Source organism: Bacillus rossius, chromosome 16 (genome assembly GCF_032445375.1).
Source record: "Bacillus rossius redtenbacheri isolate Brsri chromosome 16, Brsri_v3, whole genome shotgun sequence".
Lineage (NCBI taxonomy): Eukaryota > Metazoa > Arthropoda > Insecta > Phasmatodea > Bacillidae > Bacillus > Bacillus rossius.
Genome location: NC_086343.1, coordinates 40762479 through 40772033, shown reverse-complemented (window position 1 = coordinate 40772033; position 9555 = coordinate 40762479).

The window sequence follows — 9555 nt, the reverse complement described above, 5'->3', positions numbered from 1 at the left end:
GGACACGACCCGCACTTCGGTATGAACAGTTAACCATGGACACTGCTACGCGGAGTTATCGTTGCCGCGGCCCGCATCAGCTGCATTATATTTTTGATAATTTGGAATGTACGGCAACGTATTTCACATCAACGATTTTAAACTTTTTCGCAAGTCGCGAGCGTTAATTCACCACACCCCGAAGTGCGTCGACCGGGGCTTTTTGACCGTGCAACAGCTGTTATCTACGTCCAGTCTACAGCCCGGGTACCCGAGGCGCTACAGTTTGGTAAATTTCTACTGCACTGCGAGCACCAATGTAAGTAAAACTTTAATTTATTAATGGTGGAAGAAGAGGTTGTTTTGGGACGGTAGACAAGATTTTGTGTGGACTCTCCCCCCTCCCTCGCGCGGCGATGAAGGACAGACTTAGACTTATGCGATGGCAAGGTTTTTGTGCCGCAGGTAACGTGATCGCTACGGCCGGGCGTCACGTATAGCATTTGTAAATTTTATGTCGTTTTTTATGTATGTTATTCCACTTGTCTGTAGTTCATGTATTCTAATTTATCCGGAATAAATTTAAATGTTTGTATATAAAGTAATTGGTCTGAACGCTGCAATAACCTACTTCATACACAATCAAACTAGTAATTTAGTTTTGCGTCTCTACCGCCTTTACGCAACTAGCCTTGGCGAAGTCAAGGTTAGCGGGGTTGAAAAACAATGCTTGTAACTGGCAGTGCAGGTAGAGATGGACGTGGGCTGTTTGCCCCCGCACGGGGTAATTTTTTACACCCACAAAGCACGATAACATTCGCATTATCCCGAAGCAAATGTTTAGGTATTCTGCCATAAGTTTGACCTAGGTAAAAACAATCAACATGTGCGTGTCTACCCATAGTAAAATACTGCTGTATGATTCCTTGTTTCACACACATTATATCGTCTAACACAAACACTGAATTGGCCCTGGCCTCGCTAGGAGGTATCACATCAGCATTTTCCGTATACGGGAAAAATCCCAAACCTTCCACCGCTCTAAGATTCGTACCCAACCATTGATACTTTGGTTGTTGCAGCGATTTTGAATATAGATACGCATTCTCAAACCGAAGGTCGTTCGGTTCCTCGAGTAAACTAAGTAGGACACACGTTTTTCCGCATTCGGACGGACCGACAATCAAACATCTTATTGTCGCAGGTAATAAAGAACCATGCCGTGACTCGCGAGCACTGGCTTCATCAGCCTGTGTAATCCGCACAGGCAGCGATTCGCGCTGTGGCACTACTCCCATCATGCAACTAAACAGAAAACTATAAAAACAGCATACTTATACCAACTGGAATCAGTATAGTGCTATGCATTGTACACGAAAGAAGGTACAAAGAGGTGGAGGAATAATAAACTCTGTTATTAACAAGCTGTCAGTAGAATTACATCTGCCAGGATATAATTTCTGTGGTCTGGGAACGAAACTCGCCAAGAGGCTAGCACGCGGTGATACAGGTGTCAACTTCCTTGACGAGGCGTGTCGTCTCCATGATATTAGCTATTCTAAAAGTAATAACCTAAGTGACAGACACATAGCCGATGGTATATTAGCGAACCAAGCCGCACAAATAGCAAAGAATCCCACAACGGAATTCGGTGAAAAGATCGCAGTGTGGGGAGTTAATAAGATAATGAGAGTAAAACGTAAGATTGATGGCTGCGTTTCAACAAAGAAAAACCGCGTGAAAAAAGGCGGGCTATTACCTTTCATTTTCCCAGCGCTGGCAGCACTAGGCAGTTTGATAGGTGGAGCGGCGGGTATAGCCAAGACCGTGAACACGGCTAAACACCAGGCTAGAATGTTAAGCCAGAACACACAGCACAATAGTAAATTGCGGGCGCTTGCAAAAAACGGTTCGGGTCTATACCTGCGTCCCTACCCAAAGTCCGGGGGAGGGGTCAAGCGGAGAAGAAGGAAGAGGGGTGGGAAATGGAAATGAGGATACTGAGTAACCTGCCAAAGCAAGCTCTTACCACCACAGATCTAAAGACAGCAATTGGGAAATTAAAAATTCCACATTTTAGAAATGTGTTTATGAAGGATAAATTACCCACAAAACCATATCACAACGAGAGCGGTATTATTAATTTAGATACGAGTAAGGGACCCGGAATGCATTGGGTAGCATACTCCAAGGCCGGTAGTATGGCTCAGTATTACGATAGTTTTGGAGACCTGCCGCTCCCTTTAGAAATGCAGCGATACCTGAGTGGCTGCAAAATAACATAATTATGATAGACAGCAAAAGTTAAACTCATTCAACTGCGGACGCTTATGCATAAAGTTTCTCATCTCAGTATATAAGAAGCATAACACACACAGTCGAACCTGCTTCGAAAGAACATGTCCAACACGCTAATACTAAGTGGAAACACATCGGAACTGTGTTCAACACACTTCCCTCCGATCGACGTAAGTGATGGGTTATGGCAACTCGCTCTCGTGGATTTTACCGTATACAATTCTATCCCGGATATTCAGGTACAAGCTGAAGAATGAAGAGATGGCGTGAGAGATTAAATTGCCTATAGGTTCTTACGAAGTCTTAGACATTGAAATGTATATTAAACAACACCTACCCACAGACGTAATGTTTTCATTGAAAGGTAATCCAAACACTCTACAATGCGTATTGCATAGCAATGCACAAATCGACTGCACTGACGACTGTTCCCTAGCCCCGATACTTGGATTCGAACCGGAAGTCTACGAGGCAAATAAAATTCACGAGTTGACCCAGCCTGTAAATCTGATGCCGGTAAATGTGATTAGAATCATGGCGAATATCATTGGCCACAGCTTCCTTAATGGAAAAACAAACAGTACGATATACAAATTTTCCCCGAACGTTCCTCCAGGATATAAGCTCAGTGATACGCCTCAAACACTCATTTACAGTCCGGTTACTGAGCAACAAATACAAGAGTTGGTTATTAGAGTTGTAGACCAGAACGGTAAATTAATAAACTTTAGAAATGAGGTGATTACACTACGCTTACATTTGAAAAAAGTATGGGGGTAAGATACTTTGGTTTGCATAAAGGGGCGGGGGTGAGCAAGCATAGAGCCAGTACAAAAGCAAACATCAAGCGGTTTACACCTGTCAACGTGAGGTTCCTAGAAAAATTAGTTTTCAAAGTATTTCCAAATGGAATATAGTATACTCGATGTGCAACAGTCACCGCAGTTTGACGATGCAGTCTCAAAATGTGAAATGCACACGTACAAACCATACATTGCGGGACCATATGAGTAAAGTTCCGAGATAGTTATAGCAATAGAAAACTCTGATGTTTATACACATATTGGTAAATCGTTTCTGCGAATTCGCGGTTCATTCACAAAACCAAACGTGCAAAAACCAGACAATGCAAAAATCGTAAACAATGGTATACTACATATGATAAATCGAATATCATTCGAACTTAACGGTGTGACAATCGACGAGGTATGCGAAGTTGGAATTGTGACAACGGTGAAAAACTATTTATCGCGCACACGTGATGAAAAAGCCATAAGTAAGATGGTGGGATGGTGTCCGGACATCGATTACAGTTTACCACTTACAGCGCAAGGCGAGTTTGAAATATGCGTCCCGTTGAACCAGTTGCTAGGTTTTGCAGAAGACTACAAACAAATATTAATAATTGTAAACAAATGCTCGTTATAATCACCGCAAACAGTTATATTAACGCTATAATGGACACAAGCGATCAGCCACAGCAAGTGACATTAAGTTTGCAATCTATCGACTGGCTTGTTCCGCATTTAACGGTAAGCCCCGCCCAGCGCACACGGCTGTTGAAAATGATTGAAAAAGGCTGCGACATAGATATGGCTTTCAGATCGTGGGGAGTAGAAATTTACCCGAGTTTACCACCATCACAGAGCGTCAGTTGGGCTGTAAAATCTAGCTTCTCCAGCGAACACCCTCATTATATAATAGTGGCATTTCAAACTGGCAGGCATAATGTTCTAGCCGCAAACAAATCTAAATTCGATCATTGTAATTTACAAAATATCAAGGTCTATCTTAATTCCGAGGTGTATCCATATTCGGACCTAGTGTGCCGTTAATTAGTAAATTCGACACGAGATATTTTAAATTTTTATTATGATTTTAAATTTTTGTGTGGAAATTTTATTTGCTCTACTATAGTGTAATTTTAATTTGTTAGTCTGGTGTACTCCTCTGAGTTAAACTTTGTCTCAGTGCCCTGAAGCCCCTTTCCCATCGGCGTATCGGATATTCTGCTGGCCTAATCACTGACTGGCAGACCGCTTACCATTTCCCCCGCCTTCAGTCACGCCTCAAGCCTGTAATTTCATTTTCCTTCGTGACTCTAACTGCATAGGCAAGGCTGTAGCTTGCAGGCGACCAGTTCGCAGAGACGAGCTGAGATCCGCCTTTTTCATCACGTCGTAGTGTTATATTCGCCCCTCGGTAGCCACGACGGGGCGTAGTTTCCCACCAACGTTGCATTTCACCCCCCCCCCTTCTCTGTTCCAAGTAAGACCAATGACCGGTCGTAACCCCCTGGACACCGGTGACCGTTTCCAAGGTCTCTTCGCAAAACGAGTGCGCCAAAACTGATCACAAGCGCTTCCTAGCGGCCAATTCGCGAACTTCTCCGCTTGCCTACCCTCTAGGGCGCCAGGGAGCAGCACCTGCTTTGCCTTGAGTTATATGGACGCCGTGGGCGAGTCGATTCTTTTTTATTTCAGACAGCCCCCAACAGGTAGCGCTAAGGTCGACGCAATGCTACCAGCTTCGAGACTTCAATCAGAGTTTTTTTTATGGCCCTCACTCGGGGAACTTCGGGACCTTTCGGTCCGGACTCCCAGTCCTCCCCTCCACTTTTGATTCAAGTTTTACTTTTAATTACGAGACGCGTTTCTCCGCGGGACACTTCGCGCCGCGACTGCAGACGGATCGTTTGATTATCGGCGAGTCGACGAGACTTTGCAAAACTTCCATCCGGCCGCAACCGACTATGTAGTCGCCTAATTGAGGGATGCTATCCCTAAAATCTCTTCAAGTAGTTTAGTCCGTCTGCAATGTAATAGTTATTTTTTTTAGCTTTTAATTTTTTTTGAAATTTATTATTATGAAGAAATCATCCGCGTCCTGCCGCGCAATTCGCGAGCTCCCGAGCCTGGCTGACTCCACGACTGCAGCGTGCTGGGCAACTCCCCTGTTTTGGTGAGTGATAATTCGCGAACCCTCCTTTTTCCCTTTAAATTTGTTTTCCGGGCATTTTCTGCCCCATAGACTGCCTGTATACCAGTTCTAATCAGTTTTGATTTGGACTGTTGCAGACAGGGTTCGATGACCGGGAGAGATTGATACTCTCATCTCGTGGCCTCCCCCCTTCCCTGTTCCGTGGGAAGAAACATTAGAAGAAACTTTCTACCACCCGCCGTGATCGTTTGAAGACCCCGGGTGGTAATGTAAATTCAACATTTCCCCCTTACCTAGCTACGAACTATCTTAAGCGGACGACCAACTCACCAGCGACCAGTGTTTTTCTCAAGTAAATGTAAAACTAATAGAACTAATTATCAATGTAATAATCGAATCCATCCAACTTTGGGTGTGAAAGTCATAATGCAAATATTTATATGACAAACTACGAATGTAAACTGTTCTCAGTAAGCATAGGCCGGCCTATTTTCGTTTTCCTTTTGTTAATCTTTGAAAATTGTTAAAACCTTTTGTGTGTATGTTAAAATAATGGAAACATGATAATGAATCAGGGCAAATAAAACAGGGAAACTATAGATCAAGTTAATCGTGTAGTTTTTATTTTATTGATTATAACGATCCTACAACTTCCCCTTCGCTTGTTACTGGAAGTTCCTAAATTGTGTTTGTTCCCACCTCGTGTCGCCTCTGGTAAATCATTTCATTTAACGTATTTTTTTTCCAGCTTGTTTCCAAGGCTCTTTTAATTAATTCCTAATAATTCTATTTTGAGGCACGAGGGGTGTTACAACTTGGTAGCAGAGCATGGTTTCCTTGATCTATAGGCATACCTGAATAATATAAGCATACCTAAACTAAAAATAAAAGTACAAAATTTTTTTAATTTAATTAATTTTTGATAATAGCAATTTTGAAATAATATTGTAAACTGATCGCTGGTACACCCCCTAGTTATAATGAGTTAAATTTTTAAAATTTATATTGAGTTTTAAATTCCCGTGCGGACTTAGGTAGCGCGTAGCGTGCAAGACGTCTTTCAGCCAGCCAGCTGACCCCCCCCCCCCCCATCACGCGTCCCCGGACGTGACAGGCACAAGGTCACAGACACCCCTCCCCCCCTTTTCTCCTCGCCCGACGGCCGAGGGCAGTGGCGTCTGTTGACAGCTGTAATCTTGCCACGCGTGCGTGATAGCACGTCGCCTACCACCCCCCCCCCCCTTGTTCACGCAGGTCCCAGAGGTCGCTTACCTCTGAGAGCGACGCCGACAGGCGTACCAACTCATTCGTCTGCCGGCAAAAATAGTTAACTTTCTGTATTCTGGGCACATACTTCCGACCCGTCGGAGCAACTACGATATTATTAAGCTAAGCTAAGTTAAATTAAGAGTGTCTTGTGTAGAATTTAATGTACTGTTTCAACCAAAGTTTGTTTCAACCATTGTTTGTCGGTTGGTTAATCAACGTAAATTTTTGTATATGTTTTGCTGTTCTCGTAAGACTGGACCAAGCTCCACCTACGAAAGGGACACAATGCTCACGCCGGAGTATCTCCTCCGTGACGAGCTGGAGTACGAACTCCGATTTCGAGGTTTGTCAAGCCTCGGTGACGTGGCCACGCTCCGGAAAAGATTCCGAGCTGCGTGTGCCGAGGAAATTCAACCACAAGTCACTAATCTTGCTGACTTGGACTTTTTGGAGGAATTTAACTGTGTTTGTAGTAAATTTCAGGAACTCCACAGTTATACTAATTCTGTACGAAACGAGACAAATAGAAACAACATCTTACGTGCGCTAACTCGCTTGAGTCATATTGGCACGAGATTTACCAACCTCACAATACTAGCCACCAAAAAATTAAATGGGATCTACCAAAAGGAGATCGAGAAATGTAGGCAACAGATTCCTGGTCTAAATTTCCAATTGCGGAGCAAACTAGCCACAATCGACCAAAGAACACTTGAACCCGTAGAGGCAGTAGCAGGAGGAGTAACTGACAGTCAAGTACAGGAACCCCTAAAACAAATGCACACTGGAGGCAGCCCAGTCCCTACCCCACCTCTTTCACCCTCCCCACCACCCTCACCCCCCTTGACATCACGTCGCCGGGCATTGACTTCGACATTCACGCCATCTCATTTTCCATCTGCGACTGTCATGGCGACGAGTACTCACCCGAGCACCAATGTCACCTTCGCCTATCCTATGCATTCGCTCTCAGCTCATCCTGTCTACATGCCCCAACCCATATACCTACCCTCCACCTCACCCGCCATTTTCAACCCCTATCATGAATTCCGGTCAGCCTTCACATCCCTCCATACCTCCCCGGAAGCCCTTCCAACCTCCTCGGCCAGTGGAAGGTCAGTTTCGCCACTGACAGCCTTTCCTTCCACCCTGGCAGCTACGCTACCACAACCAGCCCCTGTGCACCCTGGTGGCAGGATAGAATCACAACTTCCTTACCCCAGCCCCGCCACCACATACCTGCCATTGGGCCCGCAGGTATACCAACCTCTAAACCAAACTCAAACTCCGCCAGTCACACCTCACGCCTCTAATCTAGCACCGAACCCAGTACCTGTAGTTCCTACCTTCAATCAAACAACTGGAGGTAGTTTTTACGCCAAGATACCTAATCCCGTCGAAAGACTGCTGGCTAATTTTCAGGAAACCACAGGGTTGGAGCCCAAGAGTCTAATCGACTTCCTAAAGAACTTGTTCAAAATTAAACAAAAGGCAAACCTTCCAGACAGGGAACTCCTAGAAGTTATTTTCCCCTTCACACAACCACCCTTGAGCGAGCGAGTGACGCTCGCCATTGAGCAAAATTATTCTTTTGACCAATTTCATGAGGACATTCTAAATTATTTTATTCCAGCCCGTTTGATGACCAACATCAGGTTGGAATGGTACAACAGGCTACAACAAAGAAATGAAGCCTTGTCTAATTACATAGTAGACATCAAACTAGCCGCTCAAATTCTTCGGTTGCGAGTATCTGAGAGTGAGATAGTCTCAAACATCCTAGATGGAATTAACCCGCAGGAACGATCGCGAGCAGTTTTTCAGGCCCGACCACGAAATTTTGCCGAGCTTGATCGCTTGTGCATCTCCAACACGAATGTAGAATACGCAGACCACCAGCGAAACAGAGAAGCTAATGTCTACGCCCACAACAATACCAGAGTAACAGAAAATAAACAGCAGTATTATAACAAAAATTCGCAACACAAAAACAACAATGAACAAGTCGCTAAGCCTCAAAATAAAGAGGAACGGATACCTGTCTGCAGGTACTGCAAAAGACCCGGGCACTACATTGAACAGTGTCGCGCAAAAAACTATCGCCCAAACTATCAAAATTCGCGTGACTCAAAAAACCCTGTAAATCGCTGGCCAGAAAAAATTCTTTCTGAGCCAGCCGCCCAAACAACAGTTAGAAATTTTTCCTTTCACACCGAACCTAATGCCAAACCCGACCAAAAATTTCAACAAAACACCGCTTCCCCACACAGAGGAAAAAACAAAAGAAGGAAACAGAAACAAAGGCGAGCTTAGAAAAATAAAGCCCGCCAAGACAAGCAAACGGAAAACTGTAACACGCTTAGGCCTATGTGCAGACAATGTAATTGTCCGCGAACCACGGACAAGAGAACATGTCATAATATTCTAGCTAATATACCCACAGTTTTGCCCTACGCCAACACAATAATTGGAAAACAAGAAGTTCCAGGCCTAATAGATACTGGATCCGTGCGATCATTCGTGTCAGGTCAGCTATTCAGGAAATTACAACAAGACCGTTTGATTCAAAAGGTAGAGCCAATAAAAATAAAATGTTTTACAGCTGCTGAACAGCCTTTGAAGGTAAATCGTATTGTTTTTGTTAAAGTAAAAATCGATTTGTTTTCTTGGTCTTTCCCATTCTTAGTAGCAGATGATTTGGCCACAGATTTAATTTTTGGTTCCGATTTTATTGCAAAAACAGGCATGATAATTGATTTGAAAGCACGAAGAATTCACTTTAAATTTAACAAACAAGTTTTTGTTTCTTTTGTGTCACCTGACGCAAAATGTCAGAGCAAAGTAAAGGCCATTCACACAGAGGCTAAAGGTGATAATAACATTTCATTAACCCATCTTAACTTTGAACAGAAACGAGAAATAGAGAAGTTATGCAGTAACTTTCCCGACGTTTTGAGTGAAAAATTAGGGCGTACCCATCTCACCCAATATGAAATTAAGCTTTTGGACAAAACCCCAGTTAGGTGTCACCCTTACCAATTATTAGGACCTAAAATGCAGATAATGCGG